This window comes from Acanthochromis polyacanthus, chromosome 6, assembly GCF_021347895.1.
Source record: "Acanthochromis polyacanthus isolate Apoly-LR-REF ecotype Palm Island chromosome 6, KAUST_Apoly_ChrSc, whole genome shotgun sequence".
NCBI classification, from domain to species: domain Eukaryota; kingdom Metazoa; phylum Chordata; class Actinopteri; family Pomacentridae; genus Acanthochromis; species Acanthochromis polyacanthus.
In genome coordinates this window covers 12,277,293-12,300,992 of record NC_067118.1, presented here as the reverse complement: position 1 = coordinate 12,300,992, position 23,700 = coordinate 12,277,293, and the positions used below count along the sequence as shown (strand labels likewise).

At 42.1% G+C, this 23,700-nt stretch overlaps 1 protein-coding gene and 1 long non-coding RNA gene across 6 annotated transcripts in view; both read right to left on the bottom strand.

Annotated features, from left to right (window-relative positions):
- The window catches only part of LOC127534393 (uncharacterized), a 238,381-nt gene that overhangs the window by 122,577 nt on the left and 92,104 nt on the right, over positions 1–23,700 (bottom strand). The gene's annotated exons all lie outside the window — the stretch shown is intronic.
- Positions 1–23,700, bottom strand: part of LOC110966928 (immunoglobulin superfamily member 21-like) — a 119,651-nt gene that overhangs the window by 23,306 nt on the left and 72,645 nt on the right. For 2 of the 5 annotated variants that reach the window (XR_007942471.1, XR_007942470.1), the window contains exon 10: positions 2,619–2,711. The exons of the other annotated variants lie outside the window; for them this stretch is intronic. The gene's annotated coding sequence lies outside the window, so the exon portion shown is untranslated. The remainder of the gene's footprint in view (positions 1–2,618; positions 2,712–23,700) is intronic. 5 annotated transcript variants of the gene reach the window in all.

Sequence of the window (23,700 nt, the reverse complement as noted above, 5' to 3'; positions counted from 1 at the left end):
CTGGTGTAAATTGTCACATACCAGAGTCATATGATTAAATTCTTAGAGCCACTTAAGAGCTGGGCAGCTGCATTTGGAACCACATGGAGTCAGTGAGGGGAGCGCAGACTGATGCCAGCATAAAGTGCATTGCAGGAATAGAGGCAAAAAAATGCATGTATAATCTTATGCAACATATGGGACCTATAACTGCATGTTATATATATCTGTAAGTCTGAATGATCTGATCTGTATTACAAAAACTGCGGTAGAGCCTTCAGAAACATCACAGTTAAATCTGGCAGTACAGGAAATGGTATTTGCTGTGGTAATAGAGAATGTCTTATTTGACAGGTTTGAGCATAATAAAAAGCTAGTCCCTTATAACCAACCAGGTTTCTAAGGTCTTCATTTTAAAGGCACAAGGAAAATGCAGTTACTTCTATCAGCAGTCAAAAGTAAATAATTGAAAACATTCAGGAGGGCTGTTTCTGTCCTATGATATGCTTCCTGAAAACTACTAAAACTATTTCTACTATTCATAAAACATATTCCTTCCACTGAAATGACTTTATCAAGCCCCTTCGACGAAGTGACGATTTAGATACTGCTTTGTATTTGTGGCATAACAGAGGATCCACATTTTTCATTAATGACTGAACTATTTCATCCATACATCCATTATGGATTGGGGAAGGTTGCCCGGACAGGTTGCCACTCTATCAGAGGGCCAGAAATGATTAGTCAGTCCCTCCAGGATTTCACAGTTGTTTTTTCAGATTGTTGTGGCCTAAAATGCTTGAATTTGTGGCAGCTTTTCTAAAAAAAATTGCGATGTAAGTTGCGATGTTTCAAGTATTTGTTGCGATGAAATTGTGGGAGACAGTGACAATTGCTAAAAGTTGCAATTTTTCAGCTTTTGAAACATGTTTCAACATTTGAATTAACAGTATATATTCTGAAACACATTTTTTAAACACGCTCCAACCCATTTACACAAAAGCTGGCATACCATGGTGAGAAATTAGCACCAGCCAGAAACTGGTTTAACATGAAGTGGTTGATAGATTTAAGGCACAAAAAGATAATTTACTATTGAATGAATCACATTTGGACATATCTGTCAGTGGCAATTTCACATCCTGGCACACAAGTATTCACACATGCTCACAACTTGTCACGTCAGTTAGTAAGAAAAGCATTCAGAGAGCACAGTACTCCGCCAAGACTGTCCATTCCTGACCTTAAAGCTCGTGTCCGGAGTTTGAATCGCAGCGTCTGCCAAAACACTGGTGGTCCCACCCTCCCTCTGATTTCGCCCCTTTATTTGTGCACACGCAGTACCTGAGAGGAGTGCCCGAAGTGCTGCAGCATCTTGCCTGTTTTGCTGTTTTCCTCTCTTATACATTTAGTACATTTAGTAAATAATAAAGGAATTACGTTAGAATTCTGTATTGAGTCTAACTTGTCCTAATACCAAAATAACATGAATCTGCTAGGACGAACGAGTAAAGTTTCAATATGTGATTACACTCGTGTATCCCTCTCGATGACGCTGTTTATCAAACTTAGTGTATTTACACGTGTATATGTGTTACATTGTTTATTTATTTCTATCTAGAGTTCAGAATTGCATGACTCCTCTGACGAAGAGTATGTCCCAGACGCCCCAACATCTTCCTCCGGAGGTCGGGCATCTAAACGAAGCCGTCAGGCGGGCTATGGAGGCCGTGGTCGGGGAGCGATGCGAGCACCCCGAGCCAAAAAACGTCCTGCAGTCTCTTGGCCTGACAAGCCGTGGGATTGGTAACTTTTCTGGAAGTTGCTGATCCCTGATGCTCTCTCCTCCACAAGCAAAACAAATGTGCGCGCGGTTGCGTAGTGCGTAGCTCGCGCACCTCTGCATGGGCTTGCTTGCTGTGTGCGTAACCGTTGATTGACAGCATGACAAAGCGGAAGCTCGAACTTGATTGGCTAGCTGCCAACCGGCGCTTTTTGGAATAACATGGGGGTCTATGAGAGGAAGGTGGACCTCATGAATAAATTTTCATATCGCGTCATACTAACATTATATTATAGTATCGAACTAGACTAACACATTTAAGCTTTGTTAAACAATGATACATAAATTGAAAACAAACGGAAACTCTGGACACGAGCTTTAACCTGAACACAGGCATGTGTTGTGCATGTGTACATTATGCACAGATACCTAATCGCATGACCTAAACATGTGGCGGGTAGCGGGAATTGATGGGACTCAGAAACACTCCCACAATGTAATCAATTGTTTATTGTATCATTTCCAATAAGTCCACAGCAGTGGATTTGTAATATGATCGCAATCATGCGATCGTCAGCAGGCAGACAAGTAGTGTTCACTTGCCATGGTTACCGTGCCGTGATCAGATGTCGTGCCACTATTTCAGTGGGAAATCCTTTACAAATCCGTGGATCAAGACTATCACTGCCAAAATCTAATCACTTGGTCCTTGTGTAATTTCTGACCTTTCCTGAAAACTTCATCCAAATCTGTCTGTGTGCTTTTGAGTAATGTTGCTAACAGAGGAAGGATTCACATATGCCGATAGTCACATAACTCCGCCGCGTTCCTTGGCGGAGCAATGAATCTAGCTTACCTTCATTCTTTCAGTGCTCCAGCAGTTCTGGATGCAACAGCTTCCATCACAGTCATTTGTCTGGTCTGTGGTCCACTCGTTTCAGCCATTCTCCTAATATGTTTCGTGGTAGAAAAATGTTTGTGAAACGATGATTTTTATTTTTAGTTATTTTGTATTCCACCACAGTGTTGCACGGGTGCAAAACAGGTTACCTCTGCTTTTGTGAAGAACATCAGGGAATTGTTTTTCATGGTCTTTAGCAGTAATTTTTCTTGGTAAATGAGCGAGACATTAGAATTGGACATTACTGGATCTTAAAACCATAAACAAGAAAGTGATTTTGTGCATACGTGCATTACGTTTGCGCTGGGGACCACTATGATTGGTGAATTCATGGGAGGCTGGCCAAAATCGCAGAAAAGTTGTGGTGATTGGACAAAATTGCAAGGTCGTGCAGAATTTGCAGAGATTGGTTGAATTGATGTGATCGCAACATCAAGAATCCATGGAGGGACTGATCAGTTAAAAAGTTGTTAATAAATAAAACAATAAAAGGCTAACAAAGAGGAGTATCTTTTTTAAAAAATGGGAGAATATCTACACTGCATGTAGAAAATTTGAGATATTATTTAGACTAGGGCTGAAACTAAGAAATGAAGCAGTATTACAATGGAGATGGGTAGATTTGGTCAGTCATGTGACTAAATGGTCACTACGTTTTGATTTAAATCAACTACAAATTTCTGTATTCATGAACAAAAGTTTACACACACTTGTAAAGACCATTTATATCATGGCAATTTTGAGTTTCCAATGACTATTTAATTTAGCTATGAATATTTAATATATATATATACCGTTATTGCATGTCACTAACTCTGTTTCTCCCTGTGTCCTTTCTCCTAGTGTCCCTGATCCCAGAGCTGGATGTATCAGATCTGTGGTTGCTGTTCCACCAACTGGCCTCGTCTCCATCATGTCCACTGTTGGATGCTGCTGCTGACTTTCCTCAAGCCCACTGCTTCCAGCTGCCCATTTCCATCAATCTACTCTGCATTGCCCTTACTATACTTGATATGCTAATCTACATACTGTTTGAATTTTACTACCAGCTATATATGTAGTACATTTAATGCCATAGCAGTAAACTATGAATCAGTTTCCGTGTTAGCTTGTACTTTTCATGGGTTCCTCCACATAAAGAGACGGGTTCTGCTTGAGATTTTTGCCCTGTTAAAAGGGTGTTCCATAAAGCGTCTTGAGACGATTTGACTGTAATTGGTGCTATACACATAAAATTGAATTGAGTTGACTCCTACAACTTCTGATTTTCTATAATGGAATCACTGAAACACATATTTTTGTCACAAAACTAAATCATGCATTTGGTTCATCATAAATTTATTATAGATCTTTGGGAAATATGACAAAATCTGCTGGGTCAAAAGCATAAAAATATACATAAAGCAACTAGAATGATCAGTTTTTGTGAAGTAGAAAGTTGTAGACAGTTGCCATGGCTTTAATGGTTTTGTTTGTTTTGTTTTTTTTAACTTAGGGTCCTATTGTTTGCACTGATCATGCAAGCAGCAGAGATTCATTACTACCGAAATAACTGAGAGTGACAATCCTCTTATTTTTGGTCTGAGCATAGACACTTATTTTCATTGTTTGTCAAATGACAGACCAGCTAACAGCTACTAACCTGGTGATGTATGTCGTCCTCACACAGAGGGTGGTTTTGTCAGGGCCTCCTCCTCATTCCCCCCATTCCCACCTGGCATCCCAAATCCCTTTTTTCTCATCTGTCTCCCCCCTTTTCTCTCCCTCTCATGCTCCCCTCTCCCTCTCTCCTCTCCCTCTGTTGCTCCTCTCTCTCCTCAGCACTGCACCTAGTGGAGTGCAGCCACACGGCTGCCTCCACTCAGGTGATTAGCCACCTCCCCAGAATCCGGACAGCTGTGGCTCATCCAGTGATTACACCTCTCACAATAAAAGACCGGTTCCTGCACCCACAACTTGCCAGATCGTAAACTCCTGCCATGTAGTCAGTTTCCCTCTCGCTACTTAAACTTGTTTATGGTCAGTTCTGTTTCTAACGCCTTCTGTTCTCCTTTTTTACCCAGAACGACCCAGCTGCCCGGATCTTCTCCCGTCCTGCCTTTCCCCTCGTGCTCCCCTCCGGATTTGCCTCTCGGCTCCCCTTCCTGGACCACTGGACCCTCCTGCAGCCTCACCACCCTGGACCCTCTACGTCTGACTTCGCTCCTCTGGTTTCCCTGCCTTCTGCCTGCCTGCCGCCGCGAGAGCCCACGCTCCCGACCTCCACACTCCGTTCCGCCCTGCCCGCTCGCTGTCCTCTAATCCCCAGCTCCACCGCTCTGTCGCCGGACTCCTCTCCTCCACACCACCCCGGATTCCTCTCTGGCTTTTCACCCCTCCACAAATCCCCCATCTTCCCTCAACAAATCACTCTCTTCACCTGCCTCTGCCTCGGTAGTGTGGTTTTCTGTTCGGGTTTGCCACCTTGTTTCGTGACAGGTTTACATCTCAAAAAAGCAAAACAAACAAACAAAAAAACTATCTGTATATTATCATGCTGACTTATGAGTCAAACGCGCCACCAATGTCCTCCAACCATCCCGGTCCGACATGAGGCCAGCAAGCTCCTCCTTTATTGCGCCGGTGTGCAAACGAAGAGTTTTGAGGTAGGATAGCTTTTTTAAGGTTGGCCTAGGTTCAAATAGTAGATCTGAAATTAGCTGTTCTTTTGCGCGGAATGCGTGGCCAGCAAATTTCAACGTCCTCTTAGTGATGGTTTCGGCCAACGGCGGTATTAAGCTGTATGTAGCAGGACAATCCTGTCCAGGGCAAGTTTTTTGTGCTTTCTTGGCCAGTACTGGAGTTGTAAACCAATTGTGGCACACCCACCGCCTATAAAAGACGGATTTGGCCTTCTGTACTGTCTCTCTCTCTCCGAGGCTGAGGACGTGCCCCTTCCAGTCGCTTCGCCCTCCTCATCGCTGGTGTCAAAAACATTTCGGGTGTCATACTGGTTGGTGGTGTTTAATCGCATGTGGTTAGGTCTTATTACTACTTCTATGGTTTATTCCGGCCAGAAGCCTGCATGAATGTTAAATGTTCAATGTAATTGTAGGACGCTACAACGGTTATGACTGACGTGCTCTCCCTCTCCAGTGTGTTTCATGCAGCCGTCTAGAAGTATGTTTGCTTTTCTTTGTGTTGGGCATAATTTCAAGCTGGCATGCTTTTAACACAGCTCTTCCGTCTGTCCCTGTGCGGTTTAGTGGCTGCACGAAAGTGTCCCGCTGCTGCTTTGTTTTGTCGCTTTGCTGTGTAGTGCATTGTTTGCAAGCCCATTGTAACCCGCATATAATATACCTGGTGACTTTTATTTTTGCGGGTCCCCTTCCTGTGTTCCCCAAACACCTGACACCCTATATATCAGGAGTCACGGAGTTCACTTCCTCCTCCTCTGTCTCCGCTGTGGCTGTGGCATTGTGGCTTGGCTCATTGCGTTGCAAAGAACTGCTGTTTTCTCATCGAAAACATTACTTTAGACCTCAACAATCGGTGAGTTGGTTAAATATAACTCCACATTTGTTGAATATGCAACAGATCGTCGTGTGGTTACTCATGTAAGCAATGTTTTAAAACAGAGTCGGGAGCCTCGGAAGTATGCAAAACTCCCCTTACAAACACACACACTGAGACCGCTTAGCCGCTCCAGACGCTACGCTACAAACATTCCATCCTGAAGGTAAAAGATGACATAATGATGATTTACCCCAGCCGAATTGTAGATGTTATATTGATTGATAGATGCATCCGTTTATTTTGGGTGTTTTTTATGGTTGGTGCGGTTTTTTTAGCACATTCCTGACCGCTGCTAAAAGTATTATTAGCTTTGGTAGCATTGAATAAACTGAACCTGACGTAGCTACTCTTTTTGATAATTGTGCAATACTTGAACCATCTTGAATACTGTGAATTTAAGAATATGTTAAGCACGTTATTCATGGATGATATATACTCTTTTACTCTGCTTGAGTATTTTGAAGTGTCTGTCATGAATATAATGTGAAGTGTACACTCAGTCTGACCCAACTTTCAGTCAACTTTGATCCAGCTGATGATTCGGCTGTAGTCTCAGCTAACAGTTGGTATGTAGCTGAAGCTTTGAACTTCGTTTTAGCAATTAGCTTTAGCTGTAGCCTTAGTACTTAGCTTCAGCTTTAGCATTTAACTTTAGCTTTAAGATTTGCTTTTGTTAATATTACCTTTTCAGTATTATTAAAATACTTTAGCGATGTGAATTACTTTTATAATTTATTTATGGATTGATTATTCTATTAATCAAATTGATTATTTTCATTTGACTTATTTTGGTCATTTTTAGTTATTTCAAACAATAACTTAAGTTAAAAAACAGTTAAGATCCTACTTTAAGTTGGTTACATTTTTTTAGTAACTTGGATATTTTTGACTGATGAATTAAATACTTACATGATCTATTGACCTTCTTATAGGTCAGGTTTTTTAGAGGGACTGAGTCACCTCTACGTCATTCCATCATCTGTGAAACTTTCAAGCACCATCCTTCATATGGACTCCGGACATTCATCATTGTAACTCCCCCCAAATCCTCAACCCATGGCGAGCTAGAACCCATTCTGGTAGGAGTATCAGTTTTCTTTTTCCCACCAAACTCTTGGATGGAACCTCAGATCGAATTCTGGATACTCGTGGATCGTTGTTGCTGTGGATTTTGCACAGTAAAATAGATGTCAATGGACTATTTATGTTAAAGTATTTTGGGCGCACTTTGTACTTACATTGGTTTGTTTTTGGTTATTTATTGTGTGTTTTTTTCCCCTTTGTCTCATGTCTGTTTAAAAAAAAAATCAACCTTCTAATACATATATCAAAACACAAATATTGACTCTGGTGCGTCATTCACACCCTGGGCTCCTTAAAGAACAGTCATCTGTTGCAGCTAATGTAGCCGTAGTCAACCGCCTAGCCCTAAAGCGTTACATCTGTGGCGAGCTAGCCAGGAGCCCATTGTTGTGAATGTGTGATTGCTAATTTATTTCAAAAGAATGTTTTGATTTTTTGAATATTGAAATTTTTGGGTTGAAACATGGAATACTTTGAGGAGTCCGGAATTGATATTGCTAATTCTGTCATTATCACTGGTGTAACAAACACTCAAGCAGAGAAAGAGATTACTGAACATTTACGCAGTTATGGTGAGATTAGAACGTCCTTTAGTGTTTCCGAACGAGAGAGTCCTTTCTATAAAAACCTGACCATTGAATTTATTAACTCTGCAGCTGTAGCACAGTTAAAACCACATCTGCCATATACTTATCCTTCGCGTATTAGTGCAGATAGTGAGTACGTTGTCAAGTCACTCGCTGAATGCACTGCCGCAGCCACAGCGGGGACCACCCCTTCCCTGCCTGACTACCTGAAGGAGCTGCGACGCATATCCCAGCAGAGTGGCCAGTCGTTTGACAATGTAATGAAGGGAATGTTTGACCAAATAAGTGAACATTTGGGAATAGCGGCTACGGGAGGAGAGCATGGAGAGAGGTATGAGGAAGAGGATACTGTGGAGATAAATGGCACTACTACAGCGTCCAGTCCATCTAAACAGCCTTCTACCTCACAACATGGGCCCCAACCGCAACAAAAAATGGCTACAAATGTGGGACCAGGAATTTCTCTCTCCAGCAATGATCTGAATCCCCCTGAGATTCAAAGAGTGGTAGTGGAGCACATTGTGCGCAGAGATGATGTGAACCTTCAGTCCCTGTCATCACTCAGACTACGCACCTTCTCAGGTAAACTTCCAAAACCACAACATGAAGCAGATTATGACTCCTGGAGGTCTCAAATTGAACTTTTGAATGCTGATCCAAACCTTGCGCCGCTACACATCACAAGACGCATCCTTGAAAGTTTACTTCCCCCAGCTGTTGACCTGGTGAAGAGTTTGGGACCCAATGCCCTGCCTGCAAAATTCTTAAACACTCTTCAAGATCCCGGTGAGAGACCATCTTCATATCTCCAGAGACTACAGCTGGCTCTCAGTACAGTGGTGAAGCGTGGTGGAATCCCAGCAGCAGAAATCAACAAGTATCTGTTAAAGCAATTCTGTAGAGGTTGCTGGGACAACACTGTCATCAACAAGCTCCAACTAGAGCAGAAGAAAGACCAGCCACCTCCCTTCTCAGAGCTCCTATTCATGCTCAGGACAGAAGAAGACAGGCAGCTGGCAAAAGAGACATTAATGAAGAAGCATATTCCATCAGTCAAGCACCGGGCCAACATCCAAACTCACAGCACCAGTGCTTGCGCGTGTGGCCATTCCTCGGACTCAAGCGCTATTGAAGACCTGAGGAAGCAAATGTTGAAACTCCAAGGCCTGATGTCCGCACTGCTGTCCAAGAACGCCAACTCGCAGCAGCAGTCCAAACAGAAACTAAAACATGACCAGGCAAGCAATAGGCCAAAGCCATGGTTTTGTTTCAAGTGCGGACAGGATGGCCACATTGCTCCCAACTGTTCCAGTCAGCCAAATTCAAGGCTGGTCGAAGAAAAACGTCGCCAGCTCAAACAGAAGCAGCAGTCTTGGAACAAGAAGTCATCAAACTAGAGGCAGCTTTCACCACGGGACAAGTGGGAGCTGCGAACATTGAAAGTCCCCACACCAAACATCCATCGCTCCGACCGCCACTGCCTAAGGGGTTAGTGGGTACGAGGAGCACTGGCGAAATCAAAATCAGAGGGGCCAAGTTTAATTGTCTGTTCGACACAGGGTCACAAGTCACCACAGTTTCACACGCTTTCTACAACACCTACCTTTCAGACCACGAAATAAAACCGTTGAATGATCTTTTGGAGGTAGAGGGCGCAAACGGGCAGAGCGTACCGTATATCGGCTATGTGGAACCGAGCCTGACTTTTCCAGCTGAGTTCATAGGAGAAGAGATGGACATTGACACCCTTGCCTTGGTGGTTCCAGATCTGCGATCGTCACAGCCCCCTGTTCTAATTGGCACCAACACCCTAGATGTGGTCTATGACCAACACTGTCAATCACAGTCAGAGTTCCATCCTATGCCTTTTGGATACAGATCAGTGCACAAAATCCTGGAGATCCGACGAAAGTTAACAACAGATGACTACCATGGTATTCTGAAGATGTCGTCCACCACTCCTCAGACCATACCTCCCGAGAAACTGTGGTATTGGATGCTCTCACCATCTGTCCATTCCTGCAAGGTGAAAAGGAAGTGGTCATTCAACATCCAACCTCCTTCTCCCTGCCTGGTGGCTTAATGGTGAAGTCCGGCCTTGTCGACTTACCTCCAGTCCAACCAGCCTACCTACCAGTGGTAATCACCAATGAGTCCGACCACGACATTATCATTCCTGCCCGAGCAGCCATCGCTGAGATAAATGCCATCCAGTCCATCCTTTATAAAGAACAAAGTGTGTCTCAATCTTCCGCCGCTCCAGAGCCAAATGAAACCAAGTTAAACTACAATTTTGGAAACTCTCCACTCACAACTGGATGGAAGCAGCGTGTAACAGCCATGCTCGACAGCATACCTGAGGTGTTTGCAAAACATGATCTTGACTTCAGTTGCACGGACATGGTCAAGCATGAAATCAAGCTGTCCGATCCATCTGCCTTCAAGCAACGTCCGAGACCGATACACCCTCATGACGCCGATGCAGTCCGAAAGCATATTCAAGAACTACTGCAATCTGGTGTTATACGTGAATCCAACTCTCCTTTTGCTTCCCCCATAGTTGTTGTGCGGAAGAAAAACGGTTCTGTAAGACTGTGCATTGATTACAGGAAGTTGAACACGCAAACCATAAAAGACGCCTACGCTTTGCCAAAGCTAGAAGACACCTTTTCGGCACTCTCCGGCTCAGCATGCTTTTCGACGCTGGATTTGAAATCTGGATACTACCAGATAGAAATGGAAGAAAAAGACAAGAACAAAACAGCTTTCGTATGCCCCCTTGGTTTCTACGAATTTAACTGCATGCCTCAGGGGGTGACCAACGCCCCAAGCACCTTCCAGCGGTTAATGGAGCGGTGCATGGGGGACCTGAATTTGAAAGAGGCACTCATTTTCATTGACGACCTGATCGTGTTTGCACCAACTTTGGAAGAACATGAACAAAGACTCAGGAAGGTCCTTCAGCGACTGAAGGAATTTGGATTAAAGCTATCGGTTGAAAAATGTGTTTTCTTTCAAACATCTGTTCGCTACCTTGGACATGTAGTTTCGCGTGATGGTGTGGAAACTGATCCCGACAAGATTGCCACCCTAACGACCTGGCCAGTCCCACAGAATCTTAAAGAGCTCAGGTCGTTCCTTGGTTTTGCGGGGTATTACCGGCGGTTTGTTCAGGGGTTCTCCTCCATTGTCAGACCCCTCAACGAGCTAACCTCTGGATATCCACCTGGTCAGAAAAAGTCCAAATCATCAGCAAGGTCTCAACAATATCTGAACCCGAAAGAACTTTTCAATGATTGTTGGACCTCTGCTTGCCAGCAAGCCTTTGAAGAAATCATCCAGAAGCTCACTAGTGCCCCGGTCCTTGCTTTTGCAGACCCACGCAAACCGTACATCTTGCATACGGACGCCAGCTCTTCAGGTCTTGGTGCAGTCTTGTATCAAGAAAATGATGGAAGAAACAGAGTGGTTGTATACGCCAGCAGAGGACTGTCCCGCAGTGAAAGTCGTTACTCCGCTCACAAACTCGAGTTCTTGGCGCTCAAGTGGGCGGTGACAGAAAAATTCAATGATTACTTGTATGGATCTGAGTTCACTGTGGTAACAGATAGCAATCCGTTGACGTACCTGCTGACGTCTGCCAAATTGGATGCAACAAGCTACAGATGGCTTTCCGCTCTATCGACATTTAACTTCAAGATCATCTATCGTGCGGGAAAATTGAACGCCGATGCCGATGGACTCTCTCGGCGTCCTCACGCTGAACACCCAGAGGATGCCCTGTCTCAGAAGGAGAGAGAGAGAGAATACAACGATTTACAGACCAACATCTTCATGATCCATTCTGTGTTTCTATTGACCAGCACCAAGTCCAAGCGATTTGTGACAGACAATTGGTGTACAGTTCACCCGACCAAGACCAAGTTGCCGCTCTTGTGCAAACGCTCTCCATCAATGCTGACAGCCTGCCAGACAGTTTCGTGAATGACTTGCAGTTCTCTTCACCTATTGTGCCATCCCTCTCCGATGTTGAGATTGCTGCAAAGCAACGAGCCGATCCAGTCATTCAGCACGTCATTGCCCAACTGGAGAGAGGCGAGACCCCGCCGCCATCCTTAAGGGAGCAGCTCCCCGATCTGCCACTACTCCTGCGAGAGCTAACACGTCTGGAGCTCCATAAAAATGTTCTCGTCAGGAGGAGGACCATCGGAGGTGAGCCGACTTACCAACTCATACTCCCAGAGGCGTGTCGGCCTGAGGTACTCTTCCAGCTGCACGATTGGATGGGCCATCTGGGCACTGAGAGAACACTGGACCTTGTCAGAACCCGTTTCTTCTGGCCAAGAATGGCAGCAGATGCCAGAAATAAAATAAAGTCCTGCGAGAGATGCATCCGCAGAAAAGCGCAACCTGAAAAAGCTGCACCCCTTGTCCATATCAAAACGTCACATCCACTCGAACTTGTTTGCATGGACTTTTTATCAATAGAACCGGACCGGAGCAACACCAAGAACGTACTTGTAATAACAGATCACTTTACTAAGTATGCTGTAGCAGTGCCAACCCCGAATCAAAAGGCCAAGACGGTAGCGAAGGCCCTGTGGGATAACTTCTTGGTTCACTATGGAATCCCAGAACGGCTCCACAGTGACCAAGGGCCAGATTTTGAATCACACACCATCAAAGAGCTTTGTCAAATGGCCGGAATCCACAAGATCAGAACCACACCTTACCACCCACGTGGCAACCCTGTGGAACGATTCAATAGAACACTCTTGAACATGTTGGGCACATTGCAAGAACAAGAAAAGACTCACTGGAAAGACTACGTCAAGCCCCTTGTACACGCTTACAACTGTACGAAAAATGACGTCACTGGCTACTCCCCCTACGAACTGCTGTTTGGTCGACAACCCCGCCTTCCAGTTGACTTAGCTTTTGGGCTGCCTGTGTCTGAGAAAACGTCAACATCTCATTCACAGTACGTTGAAAAGCTTAAGTCCCATCTTGAAGAAAGCTACAAGATCGCAACAGAGAATGCAGAGAAGGTTATGGGGAGAAACAAAGTGAGATTTGACAAACACGTTACGGTGTCAGATCTCTCAGTTGGGGACCGAGTTCTGGTGAGAAATGTCAAAGTACGTGGTAAGCACAAGCTTGCAGACCGGTGGGAACCAGACGTGTATATCATCCAGAAGAAAGCCGGCATTCTTCCAGTATACACAGTCAAGCCAGAGTTTAAAGGTCGTCCCATCAGAACCCTCCATCGAGACCTGCTGCTGCCCTGTGGTTACCTGTCATCAGTTCCCATAGCAGAAAAAGTAAAGCAAAACCAAACACCAGTGACGTTGCCAACCCCAGTGACTCCAGAAAACACAGACATTCCAGACCCTGAACATGATCTGCAAGATATATTTGTACCTGATACCTCCGGCTCCAGCCCTGCCAGGTTTACAACCACGATCGACTTACCTGCTCCTGCACCTCCACTTCCTCCTGTAGTTGAACCTGTGATCTCGCCTGGCCAGCGTCCACAGAACGTCACTGAAGAGGAAATTGTCGGAATGGATCAGGAGTCTGAACCGGAACCCCGAAGTGATCTTGAACCAGAATTGGAATCAATGGATGCGGATGCAGAACCCTTAGCCGAACCACAACCAGATCCTGCTGTTGACTGGGACAATCAAGAGGAAAGCACCTCCTCTCAGCCAGAATGGGTAAATTCTCCTGAGCCTATCAGCATCTCTAGTGACTCTGAACCGTCCACTGCTCCTGAGATCTCAAGTCCTGAATTCGAGCAGCCGGTCCGTCGTCCTACTCGAATACGCCGACCTCCTTCTCGTCTGCAGTATACGAAACCTGGGCATCCACTTCTGCACAGCATCCAGTCCCTGTTCCAAGGACTCAGTACTGCCTTCACCTCTGTGCTACAGCTCGAGGAGGCACCTTTGACACCTACCACCTGTGAACATGCTGTGTGCTGTCAACCACCTGCATGTACGAGGACGTACCTGAGTATAGGGGGGAACCTGTAACCCGCATATAATATACCTGGTGACTTTTATTTTTGCGGGTCCCCTTCCTGTGTTCCCCAAACACCTGACACCCTATATATCAGGAGTCACGGAGTTCACTTCCTCCTCCTCTGTCTCCGCTGTGGCTGTGGCATTGTGGCTTGGCTCATTGCGTTGCAAAGAACTGCTGTTTTCTCATCGAAAACATTACTTTAGACCTCAACAATCGGTGAGTTGGTTAAATATAACTCCACATTTGTTGAATATGCAACAGATCGTCGTGTGGTTACTCATGTAAGCAATGTTTTAAAACAGAGTCGGGAGCCTCGGAAGTATGCAAAACTCTCCTTACAAACACACACACTGAGACCGCTTAGCCGCTCCAGACGCTACGCTACAAACATTCCATCCTGAAGGTAAAAGATGACATAATGATGATTTACCCCAGCCGAATTGTAGATGTTATATTGATTGATAGATGCATCCGTTTATTTTGGGTGTTTTTTATGGTTGGTGCGGTTTTTTAGAACTTTCCTGACCGCTGCTAAAAGTATTATTAGCTTTGGTAGCATTGAATAAACTGAACCTGACGTAGCTACTCTTTTTGATAATTGCGCAATACTTGAACCATCTTGAATACTGTGAATTTAAGAATATGTTAAGCACGTTATTCATGGATGATATATACTCTTTTACTCTGCTTGAGTATTTTGAAGTGTTTGTCATGAATATAATGTGAAGTGTACACTCAGTCTGACCCAACTTTCAGTCAACTTTGGTCCAGCTGATGATTCGGCTGTAGTCTCAGCTAACAGTTGGTATGTAGCTGAAGCTTTGAACTTCGTTTTAGCAATTAGCTTTAGCTGTAGCCTTAGTACTTAGCTTCAGCTTTAGCATTTAACTTTAGCTTTAAGATTTGCTTTTGTTAATATTACCTTTTCAGTATTATTAAAATACTTTAGCGATGTGAATTACTTTTATAATTTATTTATGGATTGATTATTCTATTAATCAAATTGATTATTTTCATTTGACTTATTTTGGTCATTTTTAGTTATTTCAAACAATAACTTAAGTTAAAAAAACAGTTAAGATCCTACTTTAAGTTGGTTACATTTTTTTAGTAACTTGGATATTTTGACTGATGAATTAAATACTTACATGATCTATTGACCTTCTTATAGGTCAGGTTTTTTAGAGGGACTGAGTCACCTCTACGTCATTCCATCATCTGTGAAACTTTCAAGCACCATCCTTCATATGGACTCCGTACATTCATCATTGTAACTCCCCCCAAATCCTCAACCCATGGCGAGCTAGAACCCATTCTGGTAGGAGTATCAGTTTTCTTTTTCCCACCAAACTCTTGGATGGAACCTCAGATCGAATTCTGGATACTCGTGGATCGTTGTTGCTGTGGATTTTGCACAGTAAAGTAGATGTCAATGGACTATTTATGTTAAAGTATTTTGGGCGCACTTTGTACTTACATTGGTTTGTTTTTGGTTATTTATTGTGTGTTTTTTTCCCCTTTGTCTCATGTCTGTTTAAAAAAAACAACAACCTTCTAATACATATATCAAAACGCAAATATTGACTCTGGTGCGTCATTCACACCCTGGGCTCCTTAAAGAACAGTCTTCTGTTGCAGCTAATGTAGCCGTAGTCAACCGCCTAGCCCTAAAGCGTTACACCATTCTGCTTCGCTACATGGCTAACTAGAGCTAGCCTTGCCGTTAAATCTCTGCCTCGTCTGCCTCCTCACAGCGTCAGCGCAGACGAAGCAGTTTGGGATTTGGGTTTTTTGTTTGTTTTTCTTTTATTGTCACCCGCTTTAACTCTGTTTGTTTTTATGGTTTAGACAGCTGACTATACTCCTTTATTGCTGGGTTTTTGGGTTTTGTTATTTCTTTTGGTTTGGGCCTGTGGCGTGTATTTGTTTAATGTTTAATTCAGATTGATTTCTTCTTTTTTGTTAATTTGGTAGTTGTGGTGTTTTAGGGACTGTTTTTGTTTTCTGTAATGTATACTGACAGTCAATAGGAACTTTGAGGTAGAAATGTACGCAGAATTCTACTTGTAGGGGGGTTGTAATTATTCATTGTGGATTTACTGATGATCTAGTGCCCTGGTAGTTGAGATGATGAGTTGTCATTTTGTCATGATTCATTGCACATGGGTTGATCACTTTGCAAAAGTGAACCAAATACACACCAAGCAATACTCAGTGAGTATCTGCACAATTTGAGAATGGGTTTTGAAGGCCTATATAAAGGCCCAAAAAAGGCCACCATTGTTAGTCCAGTGAACAGCATCATGCCACATCTATCACATGAACAACGTCTCCGGGCACTGGGTATGGTGGAGGCCGGTTTGAGCTACAGTGATGTAGCCAGGTGTATGGGCTGTTCCCAACCCACAATCAGAAGCCTGGTCCAAAGCATGCGCCGACGGATTGCTGCCTGCATCGAAGCAAATGGAGGCCATACTCGATATTGACTGTTGTGACTTTGTGTTTGACAGGTGCCGTTTTCTTTTGTGAAATTCTTTATTTTTGAAATCATTGTTGAAACTTTAGACTTCTGTTTCTGTATGCCAATATGCTAAACAAATGACTCATATGAAGAAAATTCAGTTTTGGGCTTCAAAATAAAAATTATGTTGAAAAATATGGTCTCAAAGTTTTTAATGACTGTCAGTGTAATTATACCACATGGTCAGCCAGCCTCTGAGCAGTTGCACTTCCCCTCCTCTGTTCTTAATATAATTGTTTTAATTGATCGTTTAAATAAACTTTTGTATTTCACTGGAACAACTACGTCTCGTACTTTCTGGTGTCACAAACATGTGTGCCTCTGAGAAACTGCCAGAGGTAGAACTCTCCTTGAGAGTTGCATCCTAGATGGCGTTGTCAGCGAGAGTGATCGGGCCATGCTGCAACAGCCCCAGCTTTAAGCCAGGGAAGTGTCCAATCTTTTTTCAGAGGGCCAGATTTGATGAGGTTAACATGCACGAGGGCCAACCATTCTGCCCGACATTCTCTGAACCATTAACATCAAATGCAATTTGGCTATGTGATGGAAATGTCATTGCAAATGACTCATTTTTCATTTTGTACATGTACAAAATGAAAAGTTTCCATAAACTTTAAGAGGAGGGATCAGTACAGTGGACAGATTAGCACTCGTCTCTGTATAGAGACATCCTGTCATTAAGGGTGACCAAAGCATTGGGAGTGTAAGGTTGGCATATGCCAAAGCATGTTGAAGAAGAGAGGTTTTTTCCTGAAAAATTTTGATTCATTCGTAAATGCAGTTTTTATATATATATATATATATATATATATATATATATGGCAAATCTAAACAGGTCTTACCAAAGTCACTTGGTTTTTCTTATTGGTAATTAATCTTGCCTAACACATGTGAACAGGAACAAAACACCAACATTCAACTTATAATGAAGTGCAAATTCCATATGTTCAGATGTTTGTAACAGGTTTTGACCAGTTCAATTCCCCGCACTTCAATGTTTCGTGCCAGGCAAACTTTGACAAACTCTTGCTTCTTCTCAGGGCAGATATTCTCAACCATTTTCATAACACAGTCTTTATGAATTCACCATCGGAAAAAGATTTGCAGTGCTTGCAATTAAAGTCGCCACCTCGTAGCTTGCCTTTATAGGATTTTTATTCGACTGACTCGTTCTTGTAAAAAAAAGTGCTACTGTAACAACACAGCTTCCACTTGCTTCAGTTTTTCGCTGCAGTAGCCTGTCATAGACATTAGCATGTTGACACTGAATTCCTTATTAACAGCTACAGTCTCTTGGCAAATCAGGCAAATGCAGTTGTTCTGTATTTCAGTTAAAAAAAATACTTCAGTTTCCTCCTGTTCCCAGCTTTCCTTTTCTTAACAGACTTAACAGTTTTGAAGGGTCAGAAGCAAACTGTACAATAGACATCACAATGACTTTCCTGCCGAACTCTACTGCACAGATCCCGGTGTCCATTCTGTACAGCCTATGGTCAGAATGGGTCATGCTGCCACCTTGTGGTAAAATCTAAAATAGTTTTTTACATGTGTATTTATACCCTGGTCACAAATTCTTCACAAGTGATACATTTTACGACAGAGGCTGCGGGCCATATGAAATTCCGGATTTGACCCCCTGGCCGGACTTTGGACATGCCTGCTGTAACCTCCCCCTCACATCTTAAATTAGTCCTCCTCGCTACACTCGCCACATTTGATGTACCCAAAAATTTGATTGTGGGCCCTATTTTATTGATTTACAAACGTCCCCCAATTTTATGCAAATTACACACAATTATCCAATTCAATACCATTTTATTTATATGGTGCCAAAACATCATACAGTATGTCAAGTTGGGGCACTTGACAATGTAAGGTCAAGATCTTACAATATTAGAGAGAAATTTTCTCTTCAGCTTTTCTTTTTGATATTGAGAAATAAATGCTCACAACTCCATCTAGCCAGTTAGCCAACCAGGTACTATGTACAACCTCCTGAAGTTATATAAATAAAAAACAGATCGTTTTGTGCATTGTTTATTTACAGCCATTACTGAACTTGCTACTTTAAAAAGGCCAAGGCATGCAACACCATTGTCATGAAATGTGTCATTAGGAAACAGGGTTGGGGAGTAACAGATTGCATGTAACACTGTTACATAATTAGGACACAAAAAAGGTAACTTTAATCTGTAAAAAAAAAAAAGATTTAGTCCCATTACTGGAATATTTGATTAAAAACGGGGATTACTGACGGGATATCCTACTACGTAGCTGACCTATGCAGCGTACACACTCATTGTGACCAGTGGTGTAGTCCAGGGTATACAGCGGTATACGGCGTATACCCACTTATTTTTCAGTTAGCATTGGGTATACCCACTTCTAATGCTCCCTGGTGCGCATCATTCAGTAATATCTGTGTGCCAGGTAGCCCTCTTTTCCTTAAAGATGATGAAGCAATGAACAACCCTCCTCTGCCTGTAATTGGCTGGTACATGCTACCTTCACTGATTCGATTGGTTAACTTTAGGGATGAGCCAATCAGGGTAGGGCGGGTCATACAGAGGAAAATTTTGCTAACACCTCTGTGGCACTCCAGTTGATTGACAGGTCTGCTTGAAAGATGCGCGGAAATGCGAGAAAGTCAGAATAAACACCTTTCAAGTGAGTGGCACGTATCGAGCGAACCTACTTTCATGGACGATATAATTCTCAGGTAAGTTTTAAGGTGGTTTCCAAATGAATCATTGTTTTAAACTACTGGCAACATGACTGCACATTTCAAGGAGAGGATATTTTGTTGCCAGTGGTTAAAGCTGCAGTCAATTCCAGCCATTTTCAGTCCAAAAAAATCGCTAATATTCTATTTGTAAATAAAAATATGACGAGAAATACAGGGAATATTGGACGCGCATCGCGAGGTGCATTTCCTTGAAAACGACCTATTCGTGGATTATATACCGACTTCAAGACATGTTTTGGACAAAATACTTTACTGGCTTGTGTCATCTGGATGTCCAAGGTTGGATTATAGCCGTTTTTTGTGGAATATTTTTATCTGTGTGTAATAATGAACCCGGAAATGTGAGTCGCGCTGTGTACGTTGAAGCCGTGTATAGAGAACGGATGGATGGATATTCGTTGTTTGTCGGACAAATGTGTTTATATTACCCGCTGTGGTAATTACATCTGAAAGTGGTTTATACCGGCGGATTCATGAGAATCTAAGCTTTCCATCGGCGTATAGTGTTTGTATAATCGCGTTTGCAGTTTCAGACATTTAGCAAATTGCTTATGCAGATCTCAAAGTGTACCGCGGGCGGGACACTGAAGCGCAACTGAAGCGCAACGGGTTAAACTGAGTGTCGGACCGAGTCTGACTAACGTTTTGAAAGGCTAACGTTATTCTAACGTAACTCTGAAGCCAGCTAGATTGGGATAATGTGGGAAAACCTCTACGCTGGTAGTTGATTTTAAAGTAAGTAAAAAACACAAGAATGGGGACAGGTAGTTTAAGATTTGACCTAAAACAATATTGAGGTTTTATTCATGATGAAATATGAACAAGGATGCACTGTCAACTTCATATTTGAAGTATTTTATTTAAATAAATGTTCAAAAGTAACTGAAACACCATGTTTGCCTCATGATAAATACATGTTACATTAATCCAGTTTGCTTGTGTGACCAGTAATAACTACTTTAATTAAAAAAAAGGTGAAAATTATACCCACTTCTCCAGGGACCACTACACCACTGATTGTGACACTTCACAGCACTTTATCACACAACACCACAGCAAACCAACACGGGAAATGACCCCCGTGTTGTCATGGATTTAAATGTCTGATAAATTGCAATAATATTCTCCTACCTAGTATTGTATTTATGCGTTAACAAGGCATTGTAGTCCTACAGTGCCACCTTGTGATCTGTTCCGCTTCATTTTGTGAAGAGCGTGTTTCTTGTAATGTTTTTGTGATGCCAAATTTCCTGTTTCTTTGTCTTCACAACGTTGTGCACAAGCATTGTCAGAGGAACGGTAAAAAAAACAAATGCGTAAACATACAAGTTATGCATTATATTTATCTGTTTGAATCCTATGAGAAAAGAGTTTACGTCATGATTTACCTCATTATTTAAAATTTTTCATAGCTGTGAACTTTGAGGTAGGTGTGTGTCGAACTAAAGAACATGCTAGCTGACAGGGACAGATCTAGTGTGTGTGTGTGTGTGTGTGTGTGTGTGTGTGTGTGTCTGTGCATGTGCATGTGTGTGCGTGTAGCTAAAAACAACATTACTGTGGCACAAATAAAACATCAAATTAAAAAATAATTTAACCAAGTCTCCAGACATTTTTGAGTGTTCCCAGCCAGCAGGCGTTATGAAACTGATGCAAATACTGCTTTGTTAAGTATGTTAAATAAGTAAATATCATTTGTATTTGCCATGCAATCCTAAATATGAGTTGTTCTTATTAAGTCAATCACAATATGTGATTTGGTATGTCTAGTAGAAAGGGGAAAATATTTAAACAAAAATAAAGTTCACCTTATACACTTTGAAGAAACGAAATGCTAGCTATGTTAAAAATGTTTCTTAAATCAAACAACAAATTAGATTGAAACTAGACTGTCTCTCTTATGCACTGTTTTACTAAATGTGCATTTGCTATGCTTATGTTAGGCCTGCCACAATGATTACTTTTTCATTTTGAACAGAGTCAGAGTCCAGATAATATTATTTATTGTCTCAGATTTGTAGTTTTATTTTTTGATACTCTTTATTTGGGACATTTCTTACGTGTATCCCATTCTATAATTCCAACACTTGGATATTCTTAAGAATTAAGGGTCTACTTATCTTAAAATTAAAAGATTAACTACATCAGATAATATTTTGTCCAAAAATGTAATTATTGTGACAGGTGCACCTCTGACTCAGATATACTAAAGCAATATTTATACCATGTGGTCCAGCTGGACCAGAGATAGTCTCTCATTTCCCTTTTGCTGTCTGAGCTCTGTATGCCTTCATTTCTTTCTCTCTGTCTCTTTCACAGTATTCATTATTAACTATGATACAATCTTATGTGTACAACTTAAAACTTAAAGACTTACTTAACATGTAAACGTTTTTTTGAGCTGCAAATTCAATTATATGACTGTACTATGATGAAACACATCAATGCTGCTGTTACTTTAACACCAAATTTATATTAAAAAACCATCATTAAACTAACAGAATGTAGTTTTCAGACAGTACATGAGAACCTGGCGTGACTGAGAGTTCAGTTACACTTTAATGTCATGTAAAGTCTTAGTGAATGTGTGATTTATTATGACTTAGACTGTTTTCAGAACAACAGACTGGTGACCTGTCCAGGGTGTCCCCTGCCTTCGCCCGAGTCAGCGGGGATAGGCTCCAGCCCCTCCGCGACCCTAGTGAGGATAAAGCAGTGTGTAGAGAATGGATGGATGGTTGGATGTTTTCAGAAACACAGGTTATAATTATCAAAAAAAAAAATCTGTGGCTGTTCTTTACCGTTAGCGAGCTACATAAGTGACAATTAGCAAAGCCTAGGCTCACTGTAAACCGTGGCTCACCTCGCAAGCAAACATTTTATGTGAACTTTGACACTATTAACGTTTATTACATTGTGTACAGTTATATTACTGTGTGGTTTAACCCAGTCTAACTGATGTCTTCCTTTCACATTTTGCCATGCCGAAGTCCAACTGTCACCCACATAAGTGAGGTCGACTAAACAGCAGCCCCCTCAGGAGGGGTCGTGTCACCTCATATCGGTAGCAGCATAAACTGTACAATAGAACCGTTACGTTTTCATGGTGCATTCGAAAGCACTCAGACATCAGAGATTTGCTTGTTGTTCGTCCGTTCTGGACTTCCGCTCTTTCCAGATGGCTACAACCTATATACATATTTTTGAATTAAATTGTTCAGAACCGGGGCAGCAGCTGGAGTGGCAAGGCAGCTTCTGGGGGTGGCAGTTGCCACCCTATGCCACCCCAGGTAGATCCGCCCCTGCTAGCGGATGGCTAAAACGCTTCAATTAGCACACTTGGAGAGTGGAATGAGGTATGGAAATGTAAAGTGTGCATTGTTATCAGATGAGTTACATTTATTTAAGAAAATGAGAATGCCATTACTTCATTTGTTTGAGTAAAACTGCATGTCATTCTGTGAACATTAACAATATATTGTATTTCATTTAAAAGAAGCATGTGATATACTGTATGTCATAAGAGCTTTATAAATATTTAAATTCATATTTCATTTCATTGTTAAAATTGTTTGTATTGGTTGTAAACACGATTAGTATGTGAACGTGATTTATGTGTGAATTATTTGTGAAACTATCATGAGGCATTTTGTATTTCTTCTGTTTATTCTGGAGTTTTCGCAGTGCTTATGGTGCATGGTGCTCGTCAAGAGTAAGAAGTAAATCAACCCGTAAATCACCCGTTTGAAACTCTCTGCACCTTGATTAATGAATCCAAGGGACTGCTACAATGGATACCACCAACCGCTGCTCATAGTTATGACCACTTGTGGGGAGAAAAACGCCTTCGCCGTGTGGAAACTCCAGCATCATTTTGTTTTTAAATGAGAAAAGGCAAACAACATCTCAGTTACAATGCAAACTATGTCTTCCAGCAGTGAAAGTGCTATCAACGTCCAGGGACTCAATGTCCAACTTAAAGAAGCATTTGCAGGTACGAAGTAATGCTGCTAACTTTTACTGAAGTAAAAGTTAGCTGCTAACTTTTACTGAAGTACACATGAACCCAGCAAGCAAAAGTTTAGTTTGCTTGTTAACTTGTAAATAACCTGTCAACACTGCTACTTGTGCTACCACTGTACTGTATAACCACTAGTGAAAAACATGTTGGGACTGTTGATGCTGATACTGACTGATGTAGTGTCAAAAAGTGAGTTCTTATCAGTAGATTTAGAGAAGGGAAACAAATCATGTTTTAGTGATAGCAAAAAGTCAACCAGTGGTCCGTTTAGACAGAATCAGGCTGACTGCTTCTGTGCAAAAGGACTAGGTGTTGATCATGTGTGTCACACCTGTAATTAAAGTCAGCTCCTGTGTATTTCATTTTAAGCTATGCAGACAGGGAAATTGGTTGGAGGAAACTTGAGAACATGTTAATACCTGACATACCTCTTTAAGGAGGTCATTTTATTGTTTTTCTACAACTAATAATTAGAATCTTTACAATTATTGATCATG